Source organism: Pleurodeles waltl, chromosome 3_1 (assembly GCF_031143425.1).
Source record: "Pleurodeles waltl isolate 20211129_DDA chromosome 3_1, aPleWal1.hap1.20221129, whole genome shotgun sequence".
Taxonomy (NCBI): domain Eukaryota; kingdom Metazoa; phylum Chordata; class Amphibia; order Caudata; family Salamandridae; genus Pleurodeles; species Pleurodeles waltl.
Window position 1 is genome coordinate 496,568,981 of NC_090440.1, and position 25,521 is coordinate 496,594,501.

Consider the following 25,521-nt stretch of genomic DNA (forward strand, 5'->3'; position numbering starts at 1 on the left):
ACTTCAGAAACAAATAACCCTTCCTCCTTTTCACCCTGGTACTGGCCCCATGCATTTAGTTTTACTATACAAGCTTCCTCTAGCTCTCATTCTACAGATTAAGGGATTTCCTTCACTGCAAACCTTGCTCCACCTTCTACATGCCACAGCATGTCACACATTTCTAGCATGCACTGCTATGACTAAATAGGCCACAAATCTTCCAAACAGTGCCAGGGGGTGATTTATAATGGGACCTCCTTCATTTGTCCAACATTTTTAAAAAAACGATTTTTCTCCAGGTGAGGTTTGAACCCTGGTCAAAAGCAACACTAACCCTAACTGTTATCCACAAAACCAAGCATCATCATAACACTAATAGCTGGCAAAACGTCTTGTAATCAGAGAGAGGTAGGAAGTCCTTTTATTACCATGGCGATTTTTTAGGTTACATGCCACAAATTCACAGTTGCTTTTCATACTTCAGAAACGAATAACCCTTACTCTCTTTCACCCTGGTACTAGCCCCATGCATTTATTTTTATTATACAAACTTCCTCTAGCTCTCATTTCACAGATTAAGGGATTTCTTTCACTGCAAACCTTGCTCCCCCTTCTACATGCCACAGCATGTCACAAATTTCTAGCATGCACTGCCATGACTAAATAGGCCACACATCGTCCAGACAGTGCCAGGGGATGATTTACAATGTGACCTCTTTCATTTGGCTAACATTTAAAAATGAATAAAAAAACAACTTCAAAAACGATCTTTCTCCAGGTGAGGTTTGAACCCTGGTCAAAATTAATACCAACTGAAGCTTCTATCCACTGGCCCAAGCCCTGACACAAACCATTTTGGTGGCAAAAGGCTTTGTAATTCAAGAGACAGTGATGGAGTTCGTCTGTTATGTGCATGGCGATTTTTTAGGTTACATGCCACAAATTCACAGTTGCTTTTCACACTTCAGAAACAAATAACCCTTACTCTCTTTCACCCTGGTACAAGCCCCATGCATTTATTTTTACTATACAAGCTTCCTCTATCTCTCATTCCACAGATTAAGGGATTTCAATCACTGCAAACCTTCCTACCACTTCTACATGCCACAGCATGTCACATATTTCTAGCATGCACTGCAATGACTGCAGTGGCCACAAATCATCCAGATAGTGCCAGGGGGTGATTTACAATGGGACCTCTTTCATTTGGCTAACATAATTTTTTTTTTTTTAAAAACAACTTCAAAAACAATTTTTTTCCAGGTGAGGTTTGAACACTAGTCAATTGCAAAACTAACCCCAGCTGCTATCCACTAGCCCAAGCACTATTATAATAAGCTATGGTGGCAAAAGGCCATGTAATCAGAGATACAGTGATGACGTCCTCCTTTTATGTCCATGGCAATTTTTTTAGGTTACATACCACAAATTCACAGTTGCTTTTCATACTCCAGAAACAAATAACCCTTACTCTCTTTCACCCTGGTACTAGCCCTATGCATTTATTTTTACTATACAAGCTTCCTCTATCTCTCATTCCACAGATTAAGGGATTTCTTTCACTGCAAACCTTGCTCCCCCTTCTACATGCCACAGCATGTCACACATTTCTAGCATGCACTGCTATGACTAAATAGGCCACAAATCGTCGAGACAGTGCCAGGGGGTGATTTACAATGGAACCACTTTCATTTGGCTAGCATTTTTAAAAAAAATGAAAAACTTCAAAAACAATTTTATTAAAGACACGGAGGCAAGTATTATGCGTTTCTTTTCTGTACTTTAATCAATAGCAGCAGCCAAGAACGTCCTACAAATCCCATGAGGCAAACAATGAAGGGCCAATGGGATTGAAAACGTAGTCCTAACACATGAACCAATAAGGATGAACACATGGTATTATGACATCACTTGACTGCGAACAGCCCTCTTTTCTTGCGAAACAAATCAAGCAGAATTAAATAGAGGAAAAATGGAACAAAGAATAAAAATCGCCAAAAGAAAAGCAAATAAGTCAGAACAAAAGTCCAAAAATCCGTTGAGATGTGGGAGATCCGGAAATCCAGGAACTGTAGGCCATGATACTGTAGAGGCAGATGAAGCAGCATGAAGCCTGGCATTGGAGACAAAGGATGAAGGATTAGGAGGAAATTTGGTTGGCGGATGATGTTGCTAGAAAAAGGGAGGAGAGAATATTAAACAAGAGGTGGGATAATATTTGCCTCTGTGTCTTTAATAAAATTAAGACTTTCCATCATAGACTAGGAAAATCTACATTTTATGTCAAGACCGAAGGCTCCTATTATGCGAGTTTAAAGCATATTAGTTACATTCAATGAGACATTATCAACTGGTTTGCAATAAAATACTTTAAATACATTATCGTTAGACCAGTCTGCAGATTTAAGAATATCCTCTAGACGGGAACCAGCCCAAAAAGCTTTGGAAGCCATAGCTCCTCTAGAAGAATGAGCCCCAAACATTGAAATGTCAATACCCGCCAGGGACATAATCCTTTTGACTCAACAAGCCAAAGTGGTAGCGGAAACAGGATTATAGGGTTTCCTGAAAGAAATAAGGAGTTGGGATACAGAGGGTGTTCTCAAATCTGAAGTCTTTTGTTCATATACTTCCAAACATTGTCCAACACATAACTTCGGGTGCTGTGGAAAATAAGGATAGAAACCTGAAGTTAAATTAGTCTTGGTTCAAAGTACTACTGTAAATAACACTCCCGATTGAGTAAATTGGCAGTTGGAAATGTCCAAAGCTTTGACATCAGATAGACGTTTGATTGAAATCAGACATAACAACATTGTTAGCTTAGCGGATGACATTTTCAAAGAAAGCATTAAATTATCAGGCAATGACAAAAGGAATTTTAAGACAACATTGACATCCCACAATTGACTGTATTTGGGCATAGGAGTCTTAGAAAACGTTACTCCCTTCAAAAGTCGGCAGATTAGAGGATGTTCTCCCACTGGTTTTCCATTCACGTAGGCATGATTGGAGGACATAGCTGATCTGTAAAGGTTAATGGTGCGAAAGGCTTTGCCTTTGCTGGCTTCTCCAGCAAGGAAATTGACTATAAAGATCATATCTGCTGAAAAGGAATCAATGTGTTTTCCCAAACACCAGCTGTGCCATAAAGACCAGGCTGATTTGTAAGCCTTCTTGGTGCCTGGGGCCCAGGAATGTGAAATGTATTGTGAAGCTTCTGACAAAATGATAGGGAGAGACTGGTAAGTCCTGAGATTTTCCAAGCCGATAGGGTCAGGAGATTGTCCAAAATAAGGTAGTGGGGACAGTGAAGAGGGTCTAACAACAGATTCGGGAAAGACGGAAGGAGAAAAGGAAAGTCCACAGAAAGTTCCAAAAGGGCAGGAGACCAGACTTGGGATTGCCAAAAGGGGCTATAAGAACCAAGGTGGCTTGTTGACGCCTGAGCTGTGCTAGTACCCTGCTGATCATGATAAAAGGAGGGAAAGCGTATTTATGCAGGATGCAAACAGATCTAATATAAAAGGCCCCCATTTGTTCTGAATTTTTTGAAAAATTGAAGAATGAAGCTTCCAATTGCTGGAGTCTCGAAGATTACGGGAATGCCATTCTGCTACTGAGTTGAGAGAACCTGGAAGATACTCTGCATAAACCGAAAGATGGTTTGAAAGGCAAAATTCCCAGAAGCTCTTGGCCAGTTCTGCTAAGGGTTTGGATTTTGTGCCCCGAGGTGATTTATATAGTAGACCACTGAAATATTGTCCATCCTGAGAAGGAGAGCGCAGTGGACCTTGTTCTTTGCTAGGCTTCTGATTGCAAAGGAGCCGGCAAGCATCTCTAAACAATTCATATGCAATTTGGACTCCTCTGAAGACCAAGTACCTCTAGTCTAGACTCGACCACAATGGGCCCCCAAGCCTAAGCTGCTTGCATCTGATTCTAACACAAGATCTGGGGCTGATGCAAAGATACTTCTTCCGTTTCAAGCGTCTAAATGCTCTATCCACCATTGAAGTTCTGTACGTGAGTCGAAATCTAGAGGGATAATATCTGAAGACAGGCCTTTCCTCAAATGTTGGATCTTCAGTCTTTGAAGATCATGATAGTGCAGGGGACCTCAGAATATTGCTTGAATGGAGGAAGAAAGGAGGCCCACTATTTGAGCAAGAGATCTGAGGGAGATGAGTGAGCTGCGTAAGATATGAAGGATTTATGATTTTATGGATTTGATTTTTGAAGCCGGGGGAAGGAGGGTAGCCGAAAGAGAATTTATTTGGAAGCCTAAAAATTCTATGAGTTGAGTCGGAATGAGAATGGATTTTTCTTTGTTGATGATATAACCTAAGTCGGCTAGAATAGAACAGGTCAGAGCTAAGTGCACAAGAAGAGACTGGGAAGACTGGCTCAATATGAGAATGTAGTCTAGATAAAGTATGAGTCTTAGCCCCTGAGCCCTCAAAAAGGCTACTACCAGTTTCATGAGCTTGGTGAAGCACCAAGGCGCTGACGATAGACCAAAGGGTAGAGAGGTAAAATGAAATAGTTGGTCTAGCCACTGAAACTGGATTATCTGAAGTCTGGATGAATTGGAACCACGAGATATGCATCTTGAAGGTCTAGACGGACTATCCAATCTTTTCGAAGGAGCGTATCTCTGAGGTGAAGGATGGTCTCCATTTTGAAATGACGATAGACTACAAACCGATTGAAATGTTTGATATTGATTACTGGCCTCATCTTTTTGGTTTTTTTTTGCACTAAGAAAATGGGGCTGGTAAATCCTGAAGGATGTTGATGGGTAAGAGAGATGGCATGTTTTTGAATAAGAGACTGTACTTCCAGAGAAATGAGATCGGTCATTTCTGTGGAAAAACGAGGAGAGGGAGGTAACTCTTTTTTAAATAGGAGTTGAATAAAGGTCTATCATGTAACCTTAAAGTGTGTTAAGAATCCAAGGATCTGAAGTAATTGACAACCATTTTGGAAAAAAAAAACAAAGACGACCTCCTATCGGAGAGGATCCGAAAGGTGGGCTTATTGGCTTGGTTAGAGGATCTGGAATTCCTGTAGGCTCTGGAACAGATGCCTCTGCCGCTCTGGGGATAAAATTGTGGCCTATATTCCTAATAGGACGCATTATAGAATCCACGGGAACCTTGGTTAGAGTATCCGCGGCCGGCACAGCAGTTCCTGCCTCTGCCGGCCCTGGCAAAAACACGTTGGGTGAACATTTTCTTGAGGGATTGCTGAGCCTTGTCAAGTGAGGTGAAAGTGGCCACGTTTTTGCTCAGTTCTTTAATGAACGAATCCCCAAAAAGTAACCCCTCAGTTTTGGTGAATAAAGGCAGAATTGGCATTTCCAAGGAGACAGAAAGAACATTGAACCCACAAAGAGAGTTTCTCAGGGTCGATAAACGTGCCATCCATTCTGGCTGCCTCAGCTAAGTAAAAAATCCGAATAAGGGGACCGATTACATAATTCTTCCAGTGCATCAAGGATTTTCAACTCATCGTCCCTGGGTGTCAAAATATTCCCACTTCGCAATGAGGAACCAAGACTGCACACCAAAAAACGATGCAAAGCCTTTGTAGCGTGGAAAGAAATGATGCATTGTTTGTCCCACATTAGAAAATCTAATGCAACACCGTATTTTTCCACGCTTCTCCTCCTCTGCTGTCTCCGTGTGTTGTTATTTTTCACGCATTCCAGGCACTGTGTGTAACAACGAACGAACTGCTTATTTCTAAGGATTGAGACTTTTTAAAACATTTTGAAAGTTGTGCTTGTTGGATTTTGTGTCGTTTTGACCTTATTTTATTCAGATAAATATTATCTATTTTTTTAAACATGTGTGGTATATTTTTGTGGTGTTTTCACTTTGTTACTGTATGATTTATTGCACAAATAATTTACACATTGCCTTCTAGGTTAAACCTGACTGATCAGTGCCAAGCTACCAGAGACTGGGCACAGGATAATTTGAATTGTGTTATGACTTACCCTGACTAGGATTGTGGTCCCTACTTGGACAAGGGTGTATACTTCTGCCAAGAGACCACATTTTTTAACAATAGTGAATTTAGCTGATAAATGCTTGAGAGATAAGGCAATATTGTCTGGGTATGAAATAAACAAACGTAGTACCAAGTTAACATTCCACATAGCAGTCCACTTGGTAACAGGAGGTTTAGCAGAACATTACTCCCTTTAACATATGACAAACCAGTGGGCGTTCAAAGATAGGTTTTCCATCCACTCTGATATATTCTGCAGATATTGTTGATCTGTAAATGTTAATGGTCTGATAAACCTTCCCTGGAAATGCCAGGGAAGCTAGAAAATTCACTAACAGGGTTACATGTACTGAAATGAGATCTGAATCCCTGTCCAAACACCAGCTACACCAGAGCAACCAGGCTGAACTGTAAACTTTTGCTGTGCCCGGGGCACAGGATTGTTGGCTAAATTGGACTGCCTCCTCCAAATTTCCTGTGGTTCTCCAGGATGCCCCAAAATACTCCATTGTATGAGGTAAAAGGAGCCCTGTAGAATGAGATTGGGATGAAGACCCTAAGCATTGAGGATCAAATTGGGAAATGGAGGAATTCACACTGGAAGGTCTGGAGACAGTTCCAATAATGTTGGGTACCATGGTTTTGATTGCCAATACGGGGTTATTAGAACAAGAGATGATTGCTGTCTGCAGGCTTGAGAAAGGAGTCAGGCAATGAAGAGGAACAGGGTGAAGGCATAAAGGAGGGACTGATGCCAAGATTGAAGGGACGCATTTGTAGCAAAAGCTAGAGGATCTGGTCTTCAATGGAAAAACAGAAGGCAGTTGAGAACTGGTATGTGAAGCAAAGAGGTCTATTGACATGGCTCCGAAGATTGAAGAAAGATGATTGAATACTGAAGGATGAAGCCTCCAGTTGCTTAAATCGCAAAGATGTCTGAAACACCAGTCGGCCACCGTGTTCAATTTGCCTGGAAGATACTCTGCTTTGACGGAGATGCTCCCTTAAAGGGTAAATTCCCAAAGACTCTTCCCAAGGATTGCCCAATGTTTGGACCTTGTATCTCCTAGATTGTTTATGTACCTGACAGCCGACAGATTGTCCACGTGTAAAAGGACTGTGCATTTTACTATGTCTTTTATAAAGAACTGGATGGTAAAGTAACCTTCAAGCATCTCTAAACAATTGATGTGCAGTGAATACTCATGAAGAGACCACGTAACTTCAGTTGAAAGTGCCAGATAATATGCTAAACTGCATCCTACGGGAGGAAGGCCAAAATTGGAAGTTCTTACCTGAGGATTGGTCGCCTTTGGCCCTGTATCCCCTGTTCTGGAATCCACAGGGTTTATACTCTTGATAATAGTCTAGTTGGTGGCCTTGATTGTAGAAGTCTCTAAGGGGATGACCCCATGAGGAATAACAGCCAGCAAAGGGACCCTTTCCTTTGCCAGTCCTGCCAAAAATCCGAGAAAATCTTTTTCATGCAAAACTGGTCTTTGTATATGGTTGCAATGTTTTATAAAATAATCTTCAAACAAGAGCCCATTAGCCTGAGGTTCCTCCTCCTTAGTTGCCATTCTACTGAGCTTCATGTCTATTTTTAATAAAAGACTCTTACGCCTTTCTCACGAAATGTAGGTATTTGTATTCCCCAACATACAAAATCCATGTTGTGCCCAATTAGAATGGGTTTCAGGGTCTACTTGTTCCACTTCCATCTTTGCCTCCTCGGCCAGATCGATTATCTCGGTCAATGGACCCACCAAGTTCAAAATTCTATCCTGGCAGTTAGATCAGGCTCTATCTACTCCTTTATTGTGGTCCTTCCAAAGTTTTGAAAAAAACAGTTCCATGTTTGGATCTAATCAAATCAAATAAAAATCAGCTTTATTCAATTTTTATTTAAAATCATAAAAGTGAATGATAAAAGACTGTAATAAATAGTTTTTTATTTTTCTATTTTTTATTCATGCTTTGCAACACAAGTTAATACAGACAGCAGATGCAACATCGCGCAACGTAATATCCACTTAGCCCACGCAGTCAAATATTGTCTTCCATAGTCTTCACTTAGTTTGGCAATAAATACAACAAATGGCAGTCCCATTCAACTTGGACCCTCTCCCGTCTCTCCCCACACCTACCCACCTGGGAAAATAATATGTCACAGCTTCCTACGGGCCCCAAGGAACCACAAAACTGTAACAGCATGTATTTAGGGGTTCATCATCATCATCAAACAGACTTTATTCGGCTTTCAGCAGGCCATAAAAGTATCAAGTAATAGTACATTGATAAATATGTAAAAAATAGAAAAAATTATAAATAAATAGGGAAGATAATAAAACACATCGTTAAATTATCAAGGACAGATATATAAAACTTGATAAATTTACATCAGTGCAAAATCGAGATCAATTACAGTATTTTCTGGAAAGTGAGGAGTTTACCGGAAATTCCACATTTTTCAAATAAAATTAGTTCAGTACGCCCATAGACTTCCTTACAGAGAGTACTGTACATAAAAAGTTTGCTAAAATTCCACACATTTCAATAGAGGATAAAATCTGTAAGCTAAAATACGCGTCGCGGCACTGACGCAAATTAGTCGATCTTAAAAAAGGCAATAAAATACGTTTTCTTGGGATATCATAAAATTTACAAAAGAGGACCACATGCATTGTAGATTGGGGAGCTTTTGCATCACATGGACATACTCTTAAGACTGTACTCCAGTCGCACATAATCGGAAAGGTTACTAGTCGATGGAAGATATTTAAGCAGAATCTTGTAAGGACAAATCGATGTCGGGGATTTGCCACGCTTACTAAGTAGGGCTGGACTGCATCCGTCGACAGAATTAGTTGGTTAGACATTACAGTAGATTTTTTTGATTCCACTTCCCATCTCTGTTCATCCAAGTACTTCAAAGTCAGAGCCCTCAAATCTCTCCTGGTTATTTTTTCCAGTGATTGTGGGTTTTGGTAATATGCTTCGCAGCCCATATTTTTAAAAAAGGTCATAATATATCTTAGCCAGGGGACTCTAAACGAGTGTGTTAGATTCATGCAGTCGGATAGTATGGCCTGGTTTAATCCGGTATGCTCAGAGGTCCACACTTTATGCCATAATAATAGAGGCTGTATCTTAATTAGATCAGTTACAAAGTGGACCCCTAATTCCGAATGGCTAATATATGATGACGTGCTATTTGGTGCCATTAGCAGGTATCTCAGGAAGTCATTTTCCACCAACTGAATCGCATGGCAGTTCGTATTTAGGGGTTACTGATCGTCCCATCTTCAAGACCCTCTCCCTCCGGCTCACCCATTTCTTTGCCAATCAGGTATTTTTTATAATCTTCCCAATATTGTGCAGGCCTGTTGGTTGGGGGAAATAATTAGTTATATGTGCCAGTTTGCGTGTTGCAGTACACCACATTTTTGTGCCACTCCTCTATTGTTGGCACCGGACCCCGATCCCAGCGCATTGCTTTGCGACGCTTTGTCAGCAGCAGCCCAATAGCTATCAAACATCGAACCGACTTCTGTACTCCCCTGTCCCAGCCTAGCAGCGCCACGAGTGGCTTGCGTTCCAGCTGATGCCCTCCTATGCCTTCTAGTTCTGCGAATACTTGTCCCCAGAACAGCTGAATGTCTGGACAGGACCATGACATATGGAAAAAACCTGCCTGGTCATCCCCACATCTTGGACAAGTGGCCTCCATATGCAACCCATATCTACAGAGCTTGAGGGGTGGATAATATACCCTATTTATGTATTTAAGGTGTATCAAGCGGTGTCTGCCATTCATAGAGACTGCATGGGTTATCGAACAGCAGTATTGTCACTGTTCATCCGTTAACTGCAACCCCAAATCTCTCTGCCATTCAACTCTAGCCTTTATCAGCTCATGTACACGCTCCTTCTGTACCTGCGCATAGAGGTTAGACACCAAACGCCGGGGTTGCTCATTTGTAATAATCACAGAGAGGGACTGAATGTCCAGTGGTTCACGCAACTCCTCAACCAGAAGGGCACCCATTGACCCATGCCTGTCTCTATAAAACTGATATTGCAGAAGCGTAGCCGTCTCACTCACCCGCTCCATCGTCATGTCCCATGTACACAGGTTACTACCTTAGAAAAAATCCAGAGTTGCGTAATATTTAACTTATGCTTGGCCTCCACCGCACTTTTATCTCTCCACAACGCGTACAACGCACACCACTTCAGAGGCACGTGCTGAGAATATAGCTGGGTGAGCCCCTGCCAGCCCATCAGGCTATGCCAGGCCTGTGTGGTAGTGTTCAAGGAAGCAAATTCCCCCTATCTTCGAGACGGGGAATGAAAGACCCTACTCGGCAAACGATCTGGGGCCGCCAGCTCACGTTCTAATTTTAGAAATGGCAAGCCTTGAGAGCCAGGTTTGGGCAAACATAGTATGGGCGACTCTGTAATACAGCTCCAGATCAGGCGCGTTAAGCCCACCCATCTAATACGGTAGGGTCAGGGTGTGCCATTTGACTCTCGGCTGCTTTCCTGCCCAGGCTAGCTTAACAAGCAGAGCCCTCAAGGTCGCAAAAAATGCCCTTGGTAACGACATAGGGAGATTCTGGAAAAGGAACAAAAATCTCGGAAGCACCACCATTTTCATGAGGCCTATTCGACCCACCAACGAGAGCGGCAGCCTGACTCATCTGTCCACATCTCTTGCCAGTGCTTTAATCGCGACCTCATAGTTATCCGCCATTATTATCCTAGGATCTGTATGGACTCGGATGCCTAGGTACCAAACCGATCCCGTTTCCCACTTAAGGGGGAATCCACATCCACTGGAATCATGGCCGGCATCAGGGGGAACACTATGGACTTATCCCAGTTAATCCTTAGGCCAGAACAGGCGCCATATTTTATAATCTCTCTTAATATCGGTGCTACGTTACGGTGTGGGTCTTGGATATATAGCAAGGTGTCATCCGCATATGCAGAGATCACCAAATTATAGTTCTGGAAACAGAGACCCCGATAACTATGATATTCTCGCAATGCACATGCCAGTGGCTCTGCAACAATCGCAATCAGCAGGGGCGACAGCAGACATCCCTGCATAGTACCCCCAGTAATATGAAAGACTTCTGAAAACATGCCATTAACTCTGAGTCTGGCCACAGGCTTTGCGTACAATGTTTTCACTAGTTGTAGAAAGACAGTCCCCACTCCCAACCGCCACAGAACCGGTGTCATAAAATGTCACTCCACCGAATCAAAGGCCTTCTTCGCATCCAAGAAAACAGCCACAGCTTTCGTTTCCGGATTCACATTCTGTATTGCCCCAAAGACTGTACAGAGGTTAGCAGTAAGACTACGGCCTGGAATAAACCCTGATTGCTCAGGCTTAATCACTTTCGGTAAGAGTATGGCCAGTCCGTCTGCCAGGATCTTAGCATAAATTTTGGTGTTAACATTTATTAATGACAACAGGCGGTAGGACGAGCACTGCGTTGGAAGTTTGCCAGGCTTCAGAAGTGCAATCAACATCGCCTCTCGCATCGAGGGTGGCATAACACCAGCCTCTGCCATCTCTGCATAGACTGCCCCCAGATGTGAGAATAATATTTCCTTAAAAGCCTTATAGAGCCTTACTGTCAGCCTGTCAGGCCCCGGGGCCTTTCCCTTGGCCATACCCTCTTGGGCCCTGCTCATCTCTTCTAGGGCCAGAGGCGCCATAAGGGACTCTCTGTCTGCTGCTGTCAGCCATGGCAATTCTATATGTAGCAGGTAATCTAGCGCTGCCTCCTGATTCGTGGCAATCTCGGAGGTGTAGAGTGCCTCATAATACACACAGAACCTATTTGCTATGTGTTGTGGATCTGTGATCTGTGATCTCGCTGCAATCCTTGGCCTGCCCCAACATAACAGTGTCTTTCTCTCTGTTGGGACACGCCAGGTTCGCCAGCACCGCCCCTGGTCGTTCACCCTCCCCATAAATGCGGGCTGTTGCATATTTCCCCATATGTTGTACATCAGTGAGTGGCGTGTCCTGAAATTCCACCAATTTGGTGCGTATGGGACCCAAGATCTGACTGTCAGACGTGGTAGGTGCTCCCGCTCTAACTGGGCAAGCTCTTTTTCCAAAAAGCCCAGACGTCCTGGAATCGATTGTAGAACCCCAACATGCTTTGCTATGTTTATCCCACGTATGTACACTTTAAATGTCTCACACACAGTGCATATGCAATCTACAGAGCCAATATTGATCTGAAAAAAATCTTTTATGGCATCAGCCAGCTCGTTGCGAAATGCTGAGTCGAGCAGCGAGTATGGGGGAAATCGTAAACAAAGGAATCGGCCTGGGCCTCAAGGCCAGGCCATCTTCAACGGAACCGGGGAATGATCTGAGTATGTTCTGGGCCAGGGAGCCTCCATCTGCAAGTTACCTACCATACTTTTGGACACCAGCCAAAGGTCGATTTGTGTATATAAATCTTGTGCTGCCGAGTAGTGTGTTTACCCCCCTGCAGCAGGGTGCCTGTATCGATATATGTTGACCAGCCCCAACTCCGCCGCCACCCTGGTCACCGCTCTGTCCGCCAAAGTTTGTTTCCTATGTGCGCCCCCGACCTGTCTAGTGAAGGGTCCACTGTGCAATTAAAGTCCCCTCTCCAAATCTGCATGAGCTTCCCACAGGTGCCCGCCCTGTCTGCCAGGTCATAATGAAATTGGGGGTTATCAAAATTAGGCCCATAGAGCCCAATCAGGAGAAACGTGACAGCCCCATTACTGCAACGCGCCCCTATAAACCTGCCATTAGGGTCCTTTTCGTTCTCCTGAAGGTAGAAACAGGAGGTCCTCAATGCCCAAATCATCACCCCCTGAGAATAGGACCTGAACTCCGCGGCCAAAATTGGCACCCGCATCCTCCTAGGGGTAAGCATAGGGCTACCCAGAACCAGGTGAGTTTCTTGCAAAAGAGCTTGGTCCACTCTGTGCCGCTGTAAATAGGCCAGTACCTTACATGCCTTTCTGGCAGCATTTAAACCTCTCACATTCCACATGACCATGTGTATCGTATTCACACCCTTATTGGTATCTGATTCTGCATTGCTATTTGCCAGTAGCTACAAAATGCTTAGAACCCTGTGTCTGCCAACCAGAGCATGTGAGTCTGCAATCGCTTTGCTAAAAAAAAACATTGGAACATATAACTCCCTGTGAATCCAACCCCCTCCCACAACAGGAATTGCCCCAATCCGCCTTTCTGCAGATTTACATCCCATCCCCCACCCTTGCATGGACCAAAGTGAGCCTCTCTTAAGTCAACAAGTGTTCCACACGCTCGTGAGGATGTTCCCCAGCTATGCTTATCGTCCCTCTTGTGCCGGCAACCTACTGTGTTGTAGTGGTCAATTAGCTAATTACTTGAATCTTACACCATAAGACCACTGGTCATCTTTTTTGTAGCATACTATGCGGTGCCACTGCCGACAGCCAGTGCCCCACTAAAAACATTCCGCTCCCCACCGGTATTCATCTCTGATGTCTTGTCTCCATCCCTGTATTACCCTTGTCCAGCTTCCACTGGACATCTCTCCTACTGGCACCTGCGGTTGCACAAATTCTAGTCACAGCCATTTTGCGAGAGGGTGTCCACCGTTTTGCATCCTCTCCCCTTAGCCAACCTTCGCTTCATGAATTGGGCAAGGTTTTTATGTTCTGTAAAGAGGAGCGGCTTGCCATCCACCATCACTCGCAACCTGGCCTGGTATAACATGCGGTATTGCAAACGTAGATCCTGCAGCTGACGTTTCCCTGCAATAAAAAAATAAAAAAATGCTGAAGTGTTTTGAGTTCTCTAGCTCGTTGCAGGGCAGCATCACGGTCTCTGTAGTTTAGTAATCTGGCTATAATGGGGCACGGCAGGCCACCCGAGGGCGGCTGGCCTGCCAGCGAGTGATGCGCTCTTTCTATCGCAAACAGACTGTAAAACGTGTTGCGCTCCAGCAGCTGGATGAGCAGGCATTCCATTGCGCTGGTCAAACTGTAGTATGGCTTGGTTTTTTGTCCGTCTTGCCCATGTTTCGAGTCTTAGTTGGCACACAGGTTATACTCTCCCAAAGTCACTGCTTTAGGATGCCTCCTCTGTGCCAATATATACCGGGTTGCATGCCAAGGCCTCTGCACCACTACCGTGGGACAGGGCTCCCGCCATCACCAGACAGCCACCACTGCTGCAACTCACCACCCGGAATAGACCCCGCTCCGGACAGCTCACTGTCCTTTTGGCGCTGTCTGTAGTTCTCCTCCTGTCTCCACCGATGGCTGCTGGGACACCCCAATACGCTCCACAACTCGACCAGGTTCCAGCACAGGACCACAAGGGCTCCCCAGCTCACCTTAGTGAGGAGCGTGCAGAGTCACAGGTGCTCGGGCCTCCGTCCCACAGCCAGGGGCTGCCTTGTGTCACCACCAACCCCAGGCTGCGTGGGTCGCACCCTGCTGTCACCAGCTCGGCCACTTCACTAACCCTCCAGGCCCAGCCTACGTCTCTCGCCAGCTGTGGCGCTGCACAGCCCTTTTCAGGCCACAGCGCTGAGCACCAGTGGCGCACCCATTTTGTTCTCACTCTGTGCTGTGCACTTCGTGGCCCAGCTGTGGCCCTTCCGCAGGACGAGCAGGCCTCCGTCAAGCTCCCTCTTGGGCCGGCTCACTTATGGACCTCTCCGGTCGACTTCACCCAGTCGTCCTCCTTTCTGCTCTTGCAGCCAAGGTGAAGCCACTCCAATCGCCACAATCTCTCTGTGGTCCCCTGGTCGGGGGCACTACCGGCCCAGGCCACCTCCCATGCTGCGTTGGTGTCCATGCCGCTCCAGACTTGCACCAGGCCCCGTATCATCTTTCTATGCCTTAAAATAGCCCATAAAAACTTAGACATAACATTACAAATATAACTAGTTGGCAAAGATTGTAAAAACACATAGGCTGGGCGATATTGTACCAAATCCATGGATCTCAACAATGGTAGCAGCAGTGCCTTTCTTTGTTTCTTATGCAAGTTAATGTTTGCATCAATCCTGGGGGTATCAGCCACCTTATTGTGAAGGGACAGGCGAGGACACTTTGATTTTAATTTATTTCTGGAGGACTAGGGAGTGTCTTAAATGAAATGTAATCTGACATATGATCAGAAGGGAGCCATTCTGAAAAATTTGAATTATGGATTAACGTGGGGTCAAACATGGGTTCCCCTAAATGATCTAAAAAATCACAGGACACTGAATCTGAAGGAGAAATTTTGCGCCTTTTTTCTGGAGGCTCATTATTAGAGGTATCATTGTTGACATTACAATTAGCCCTGTTATCATTCATGATGCCATCAATATCCAGTGGCGGCTCCTCCCAGCAAGGCAGCAGCTCCTTCTTATTGGCAGTGCGGCAAAGCAGTCCTTTCAGCAGCACAGCAATCCTTCCTGGGAGAGCATCCACAGGTCCACAAGTTTACTGAAGCACTGGTGTCTGAGGTGCTGCCTTTGTAGTGGGGGAGACTTGTGAAGAACTGCCTTACAAGTGCACAGATGACCTACCTTTCCTGCCTCCAGATGAAATACAGGGGGTATGCAGCCCATTGCGTAGAGACAGGACCTAACTTATTCTGGTGTAAGTAAGGCTGTGCCCAGCTCCTCCTCTTGCCAGTGGTGGCCCACATTGACACACCTAGGCTCCCATTGTGTGTTGCTGTCTAGGAAGAATACACAAAGCACTGTGCTACACCCAGTCAGGTGATCAGACACAGCTGCAGGCACCAAATTGCTAAAACAAAAAATGCAAACTTGCTAAAAGTGGCATTTTCAGAATTGCAATTTAACATCCAACTTCACCATAAATTTGGGTTTTAAATTGTGATTCCAGAGACACCAGACGTGAAGATATTTTCTCCTCCTAACTGGAAATTACACTTTAAATTAAATAAAGCAACTCCAATGGTATCCTATGTGAGAGATAGGCCCTGCATTAGTAAATACACCTTTAAGAGATTTTCACTACCAGTACATGTAAAACTTAAAAGCACACACCCAGCATTTTATATACAGTGCATCTTTTTGCCTGTTAAAAGCTTTACTTTGTCATGTCAACATGGCAAGAGACATGTTTAAAGTGCTACTTCAGCGGGTGGCACAATCAGTGCAATATGCTGCAAGCCACTAGTCCCATTTAATTAATAGGCCCTAGTCACGTGTAGTGCACTTTGCTAGAGGCTTATAAGTACATTAAATATGCCAACTGTGGCTAAGCCAATATTACCCTGTTTTAAGCAGGAAGAACAAACACTTTAGCGCTGGTTAGCAGTGGTAAAGCGCACAGAGTCCTAAAGCCAACAAAAACATATTCAGCAAAACTGTAGGAGTGAACTTAAAGAGATTAGGGATGATCCTGCAGAGAGGGCCATTTCCAACGAGTGCCTTCTATATTAACACAGTTTCAGTTAGTAATAACATGAAAGTCTAGCTGATGTAGCACCCCATCTTAAATATTGCACTATTTGGTAATCATTTTGATATTTAAGTTCCCCAAACCAATAAGTGATGTACAATATAATTGTGGTTGCATGTGACATGATATTATTTTGTTTGGGACAGATTAGATATGAAATAAAATCAATATAAGCATGAAAAACAACTTGTTTGTGATATGTTCATCCCATTTACTAGTACAAATACCACCATTTGTTTGGTTTTATAATTAAAGAAACCACGAAAACATTTATGCATATTTCCTTTTAGCCAAAAATAGTTTATTAACAGTTTTTTTTACTAAAATCATGTGTAATATTATACAAGAGTTGAAATAAATGTACTAAATAATAGTTCAATGTATTTAACAAGGCAAAAAAGAAGTCCTATTTTAGAGCATCTCTTTTGACTTTTTTCATTGTTTGAACTTCATCAGGTTCATCCTCATCAGATGGTAGGAGGTATCCTCTCATTAGCACTAGCTCTGCTTCATATCTATTTAGGCCTTCTATTTTTTGGAGAAGTTTGATTGTTATCTGCAATAGAAAAACAAAAAAACATTAAAAATCTCCATGCATTTTTACTTTTAGCATTAAAGGTTACATAGAAAGTAAAGATACAATTTGACATGCCTTAAAGGAAAGTCACCTCTTCTTTCTCTTTGGAATATATATATATATACATATGAGCAACAATGTTTACTATGCATTTCTCCCCAAGCTTGTCATGGACGGAGAAGGCCAGGGTGCTTTACAGTACCTGCAGAATCCGTCTTATAAAAATATTTTCAGCACACTGGATCTTATCAACCCTCATGTTTCCCCATACATCACAGCCACATAGACCCTTGGAGATGCACTTCGCCTGATACAGCTCAACTAAAATGCTTGGAGACCAAGAGATTGAACTCTAGGTTAAACTGGCTACTGCCCCTGTGGCCTTATCAAGCTTGCATTTCAATCTGGAGCTTCCAATTGTTATTCACATCAAATAGCACCCTAGGAAGAGAAAGAAAAAGCCAATACTTTGGCCAATGTGTGATTGCCCACTTTAAACATTTTGGAACTGGTGTATCAGGGACCTGACATATGATTTTGTGAAGTTTACCTCAAGGTCAAAACTGTCCATAAATGCAACAAACGTGTGCAGTAGTGACTTCAAGCCCACCATAGTTCATGCCATGAAGCATACAATAAATCGGAGAGGTCTAGTACCCACCCTTGGGCAGTCAGCCAGCACTTAGAGGAGAGCCTGTTCAAGTCTATTAATGTAAAGGGTGAGCAAGAAAGGGGCGGATATTCGCACCCTGTGAATACTGCACCAAAGCTGAAGTGTTGGTATAAAAGTTGATAAAAGATGGACAATGTCTGGATCCATCCACATCACAAGAAGCAGGCCCCGCAGTTTCCTGAGATTGACCCTGTCAAAGGTGGACATGAGGTCCATAAATACCAGGTGAAATGATCCAGGCCAGGCAACGGTATACTTATTTATGATTGAATATAAATTTAAGTATTGATCCATTGTTGATTTGCCTGGCCGAAAGCCAGATTGGACCTCAAAAAGTATATAATTTGCTTTCAACATCAATCTATTTAAGAGTACCCTCCCAAGGACCTTCACCTCTGCATCAATTAGTGATATTTGCTGATTGCAATGTGAGTTGTTTGTGTCCCATACTTAAATATCAGTACAATTACAGCAGACCATGCGTCCTACCACCCTCCCTCACTGCGGAATTGAGAGCCATTGTCAAGGCTGGCCACCAGATCAATGTCCACCAACAAGTCAGAGGGCATACCATTGGGTCATGGGGCCTTATTGTGAGATAACACCTGACTACTCTGAGAAACTTTATCTAAGGTAAAGAAAATATTAGCTCTGCCCACCAGTAAACCACCCTGGCCCTCCGCATCTTTACTGAGGCCAAAGCTGTGAACCCCTTTAAAATGTTCCACCCTTTGTTGCTCCAAAATGTGGTGAAATAAAAAAGTATAGTTACATTGGCAAAACAATACCTATTTATTGTCCTCCAAACCAGAGAGCTCTTTCTAGCTTCTATTTTTACTTAAGATTAACTTGCGATTTGCTAATTTGCTAAGGCCTTTTCATATTTCTTCAAACATATATGTATATGTACCTTGACAATATATATATATATATATATATATATATATATATATATATATATATATATGTGTGTGTGTGTGTATATATATACATATATATATATATATATATATATATAAATATATATATATATATATATCCTCAAGGTACATAGATGTGGAGTTAACAATAGTAAATCTATATATACCTATTTGCACTTACCGTCTCAATATTTTGTTCTGCCAAATTTTTTACATTACATTCTGTCCATACAATATTTTACACTTTGATATTCTACCAGACACTGTTTATATTTCTCCCATAAACTTTGACACACTATGACTTGACTCAGTATACTATGTATAAAATCAGGCTGAGACATTGTCTTTTATGGAGGGATATGTCACCAACCACAAACACAACACATACTTAAAATCACAGATATGTGTACATATGTACAGAAAAACAAACATACATACACCACTTTTATAGTTGAAAACAAACAAGGCCAACACCTGTCTCCACTCTCAATTTAGTCTCTCCTTTTGTTGGCGAGAGGGCTATTAATGCCTGTTCATCATATACTTTCACTCTATGCGCAGTAGTCCCATAGTCTAGCAACTTGATTCTGGTTATTGATGACTTTGCTCTTCTGGTTCAATTTTCGCAGGTAGTGTATGGTCAATAGAGAAGTCTTTACAAATTGACTTACTTCAATGTCACTTTTCTAAATTGCGAGAGGAGACAGGTGGTCATTTTGCATGAAAAATTGTTTATCACATTGTGTGTTTGTGTGTCAGTGTGTGGCACTGCTGTTTTTTCGACTCACATAAATTCCAAAGCTACGGATATTTTTAGCGCTGCTATCTTTAAAATTGCTAGTCCCTCTGAATTCTATACTATGCTTGACTACACTTCAGAGAGATACTTCCAGGGTACCAAATAGCTACAGGCATGTCCTGGGCTACTTGTTGGAGAGATTTTGTTCACTAAGTAGTTACAAGCCTCATAAAAAGAGCTGGGTGTGGGGCTTCAATTATGAAACCCAATATGAACAGTACACTACGTAACGTTAATTCTGGGAGGGGTGCGGATTCAGTGGAGATTGTTTGTAGAACCCTTGCAATCTCTTGTTTAAAGAAGATTTACTAGGTAATCTGCCATTATGGGTTGGATTATTCACTTAGTTTTTTATTTCCCCAGACGTTTTTGTGCATATTATATCAACTTTGAGCATCCAAAATCTTGTGCTAAAAGTAAACAGATACTCAGGGCCTCATTTACAAGAAAGTGGCGCATCAGCTATACTTTTCTTGTGTCGCCCTGTCCCCCCCTAATGTCACCATGTTAGCACTGTACTTATTATACAGTGCACCATGGCACAGGTTATCACAGAAGCGTCAACATTTACAACGCTATTGTGGTGCTTTGCTGGAATGGCACCATAAATGATGGCCCTAGTCCACCAAAGTACAGGGGGGGCATTAAATACAATGGAGACGTCAGTTTAACGCCTGCCCCAAAATAACCTTTAAATGCGTTAAAAATGACAGGAAAATTAGTGCTGTGAAATCTTGTTGATTTCACTGCACCTTTTTTTTGGGCCTTCCTGTGTGGGAATGCCCTCTTGCATAAATTATACCTGGCACAGGTATAATGTGGAGCAAGAGGTTACAAAGTGGCACAATGCAACCATTGCACCACTTTGTAAATATGGTAGCCTCCTTAAAGCCGCCTTAACGTAACAAAATGATGCTTGGGTTGGGCAACAAGGCACAAGGGGCTTGTAAATGAGGCTCTCAGTGTTTCCAAGTAGCTCATAATTCCAATTGGACCTATAAATGGTGTTAATAGCCGCATTTGAATTACAAGCTATAGTTGTTTTCTAGGAGAGTCCTCAGGGCCCTGTATGAACCATGCTGTGACATGCTAATGTGTGAAAGGGCCAGGCTGTTCAACTAATCTATTCTCTGACTAATATGTCTCACACATATGGTGATGTCAAACTATAGCTGATGTCTGACTGATCAGTTTAGTTCAGGTTTTGTATGACTTTATGTCAGGCACACCTTTATTCCATCAACTACATTTGGAGGTGTTCAGACGCCCCACCAACATCTCTATGGATTGGCACAAATGGCTGTCATGGTGATTCCTATTAATGTAGGGAAGGTTTGAAGGATGGCTCTCTTGAACAAGAGGGCCATTTGTCAAAGTGTAATGACCTAATGATCCGCATAGTGTGGGAGTCATTTGTTTTAATGCCTCACACCAGCAAGATATACATGATGGTGACAAAAGCCTTGTAACCACCCGCTCAAATTAGGGCCATTGGTCCGTTGGAGACAGGTTTACGCCAATGGAGTTAATTTTCATTTTTCACTGTAAACCTGGCATTCCATTCACATGTAAAATGGGCGAGTGGACCAAAAGCTTGGAGGAGAGTGTACTCTGTAGCTATTGCATCAGAATATCTTCTGTGCCAAAACCTAAATCAGCTCCTCTAAATCGAGCAATGCAGATTGCTGTATGTAGTTGTTTCACTAAAGTGGTACTGGTGTGAGTCAGTTCCCTTTTAAGCTGTTGCTTTTGGGAAGAAAGACTCAGAGCAGGAAAGTTCAAATTGCCCGCACATAGAAGTCATCATATTGGCCACCTACGTTTGGCATTGTACCCTGGTCCTAAATTCTATGGTGGGACATAGGGCCTGATTTAGAGCTAGGTGGAAGGGTACTCCATCACAAATGAGCTGCTTATTCCTTCCACATTCTTACAAGTTCATGCTATCCTAATCCACTTTTAAAAAGGTGGGCAGGGTATTTGTTGCATTTGCAAACAGAGTGCCAGTCACTCAAAGTCTAAATGAGGCACTTGCTCTATTTTTTGGAGCTTGGATTCCTCTAGCGGGGAAAGGTGTCAGGTTACATGTGAATAGCACTACAGGAGACAAGATACCTTTTCTCCAAGGTTCTGTTGAAACTGATTTAGTGCTCTAAAGAAGTTCCAAGGAGGACAAATCTGTTTCTGCAGACCAACATGGTTGCACATTCACTAGATTAACTCTGGTGGTAGGTCTCAGTCCTTTGGAGCTCTGTCAATCCAAAAAACATTCCCAATTTTGCAGAGTTCATTCTCTTTCACCCTCACCTAAGGCTTCCAGATATTCTCAATTTTTGAAATTTTAGAGCCTGTCCCTGTCAAGGCTGTCCTGGAACCAAGGCAGGTCAACTTTCTGATTTGTTGTGTCCCTGTAGCACCTCAAGAAGGCAGGCGAATGACCCTTGGAGTCCACTACTTATGCTGAGTCCAAGATGGAGCAGGTCCAGCCCTTCAGGGTTTCTATCAGATCACAGAAAGCAATGTTTAAGTCCTAACATGTTCTGATCTGTTCTGTTCTAACACAGGTCCAGAAAGTGATTTGAAAAGGGTAGGTTGCAGGTGCAAGACTTGTGGACACCAGCTAGTAAGTGAAGTCAACACATGGCTCCTCCCTAACAGATGTAGTTAATGTTTCATGGGACAACCCTATACATTTTTGCACCAGTTTCTTTTTGCCCAATTGAAAACAATCTCACTGTGTATTTTATCCCCAAAATTCAAGATGGAGAAACCATCCTCCCTTGTGCAGATATTGTCAGCTCACACGGGTCGGTGGTCAGTGAAATGAGCAGTCCTCTTTGGGGTCAATCAGACCCAGTCCTGGGAGTAGATTCCCTCCCACTGGGGTTAGGGCAAACCTGGCTGTTGGAAAAATAGCTTGCTTCTTGAGGCCTTACTGTACATTTACTTGTGAAACAAGTGCTTCGTTCAACCCTGCTAGTCTTCCTGTAAGGGAAAGAAAAAAACACAGACATACCAAAGACATCCCACCTGCCCTGAAGACAATGTTCATTCTTCATTAAAGCCAAGGATTCTCTGGGCATCTGCTGTACAGTTAATGCAAATTAGCATACATGAGTTTCGGCCAGACAACAGATAACTTTGTAAAAAATGCTTTTAATAAATATGTTTTAAAAATCTGTCCTTATCAATGTATTGGAATTTTAAGAAATGCAAAAATGTATTTAAATGAATTGTGTAGCTATGAACTGTCAATAGTTGCAGATTAAAGTTTATATAATGTAGTTTGATATTTTCTATGATTTTGCTAGAGACGCATTAGTTGACATAACTTTTGCGGTTTACTGATGATGATGATGATGATGACAAATATTTATAAAGCACAACAAATACCCAGAAAAGACTATCCTGGCACTAGAGACACACCTAATTGTTTTAAAAGACTTAAAAAATGTAATGTGATTGGACTCGGCCTGCAGGTGTAAGTCTATTCTCTAACTTATAGTTTAGAATGTAAAAGCATCTTCTCCACTTACAAGCATAATTATGTTGAAGAATGTAAAGTAGAAGGGTATCAGCAGATCATAAAAGTCTGTTTGAAATGTATCCATGAAGCTGAGAGTAAATAATCACCAGGCAGTGCTGACAGAAGGTTCTGTGGGCATTGCTTATGAATTTAAACATCACTCTCTTATTTACATGAAGACAGTGTAAACTATGGAATATGTGTCTGTGTGACCGAGTTGGTGTAATTCATGGAAGTCAGAATTGTTACAGCCTGTTTCTGAACAGATTAAAAGTGGGTCAAAGTTTTAGAAGGAAGGACAAAATAGTGTGCATTGCAGTATTCCAGTCAGGAGAAATTTACAGGACTACTTTTTGCAGTTAGATTGGCAAGAGAGGAAGCCGTTTATAGAGCATTCACAGGACACTGAATTTGCATTAACATGCTTTTCGAAAGTGAGTTGACTGTCTATGAAGAAACTCAGGGGAAGATTTAAGAAAAGTGGTGCTGCACCCAGCGCTCCCCTTCCACCACCATGTGTGCGCTGGTGCAGGGTAGAGGGCAATAGCATCAACATTTTTTATGCTATTGATGTACTGTTCAAGTTTAGTGCCAAAATGTTGTCACTAACCCTGAACAGTACATAGGGGCCTATTATAAATAATGGTGTGTCTCTGTTAACGCCTGCTCTGAGCAAGCGTTACAAATGCAGCAAAAAATGATGCAAAGAAATCATTTAGATTCCACCTTGCATACATTGTCACAGGTATAATGTGGAGCAAAGATATACAAAGGGGTGCAATGAATGCTTTGTGCCACTTTGTAACTCTGGCGCAGAGAATTTTGCCCTTGTTGGGCCACATTAGCATAAAGCAAATGATGCTAATGAGGTGCCTCTTTATTCTGGTCCTCAGTACTTTAGCAGAAACTAACAGTATAGGAGGCCCTCGCAATTTGACAGGACACCAATTTTGAGTTTAAGAGACTGACAAATGGCCAAAAACCTGAAGTTATGTTTTATCTGCATTCAATTACAAAGCATTTTTGTATATATTTTGGGTCACTAAAAAAACACAGGAATGAAAATTAATCCCAGGCATAATCTCATCTATTAAGGTGACTACAATTTGTGTGTAATGTATGACATTTTGAAAAGGACAACACTGTGTATCTGCGTCGGCCAATAACATACCTCCTTTTTATCTGTATATTATAAGTATTCACTTGTAGTTTCTGTACTTAGCTACAAAAACAGTATTAAAAGCAGTTTCAAGTAATTTATTTCTTTCATTTGAAAATCATTGATCATTTAATTGATGTAAAAACATACCTCTGGTAACAATACATCAATCATGAGTGGTGTTTTTCTGCAGCATAGAGAAAAACGTAGAACTTTTTTAATTTGTTCCATTAGACGCCTTGCCTACAATACAAAATGATCAAATAGTAATGATTTTGTTTTTATAGCTATGGTTTAATTTACTAAATAAGTTACAAATTGTGGTTGATGGGTTAATATTTTACTCACATCATTCTCATTCAATATTGTCATCCTCATCTTCAATTCTTGTTTTAATTTTGGCATAAATGTAGGGTTTGAGAAAAGGAACATTCGGTTTGATTTCTTTTTACCTTTGATAACATTGTTGGCATATTCCTATTTATGATAAAAGACAATTTGACAATTAGACAGGCAAGGTTTCTCTACATTGACTGCATTATCACATGGCAAGTAGCTGGGAATGTTCTAAATGTTTATTTTTTGCTGTCTCTAATTAACCAACCCTGTATATTTCAACTACAGTTGGCTCTACATTATTTAACTTACTGAAAAAGCTTATAATGAATCTACTTTATTTACTATGACCACAATACACTAATATCAAGATACAAATTACCTTTGAACTCTTGACTTCTGCATACATTCCAGGAGTACGTTAGGAGTAAGACAACTTATATATCTAACTCAAGAGTAAGGGCCTCATTACAAGGCTGGTGGGCCACCCGACGCCACACCAGCCGCGTGGAGAGTAGACCACCACAGTCCCAGAGTTCTTCTCAGGTCAGTCCAGTGGGAAAGGTGTGGCAGCATTGTTGCTGGCTCATAATAGACCCAGGGACAATGCTGCGGATCGCAGACAGTGCGCATTTCAAGGGTGCTGAGCAGGGGGAGCCATGCACTTGTTTTCATGGTGGGGAAAATGCCATGAAAAGGGTGACGGAAACAAGGTTGTATTCAGCACAGTAGTGCTGAGTTCAGCGCTCCCATGGGTGAGTACAACTAAGACATCCGTCAGCCCATTAGGAAACATTTTCCTGGCAGAGCTAGCAGACCTGTGGCGGCTCGGGCTGCCACTGTCATAATGTGGCATTTGGACCTCCACCTTGAGTCTGGAGTTACGAGGACCACTATAGTCATAATGATGCCCTGAGTCTGGAGTGATGCAAGAATAATCTAAACATACCCGTAGCAAAACGTTTGAGTATATTGGAAACCATGAAAATATGTGACTCTTCCAATTGTTAATGTGTTATGTATGATCCCCTTTTAGA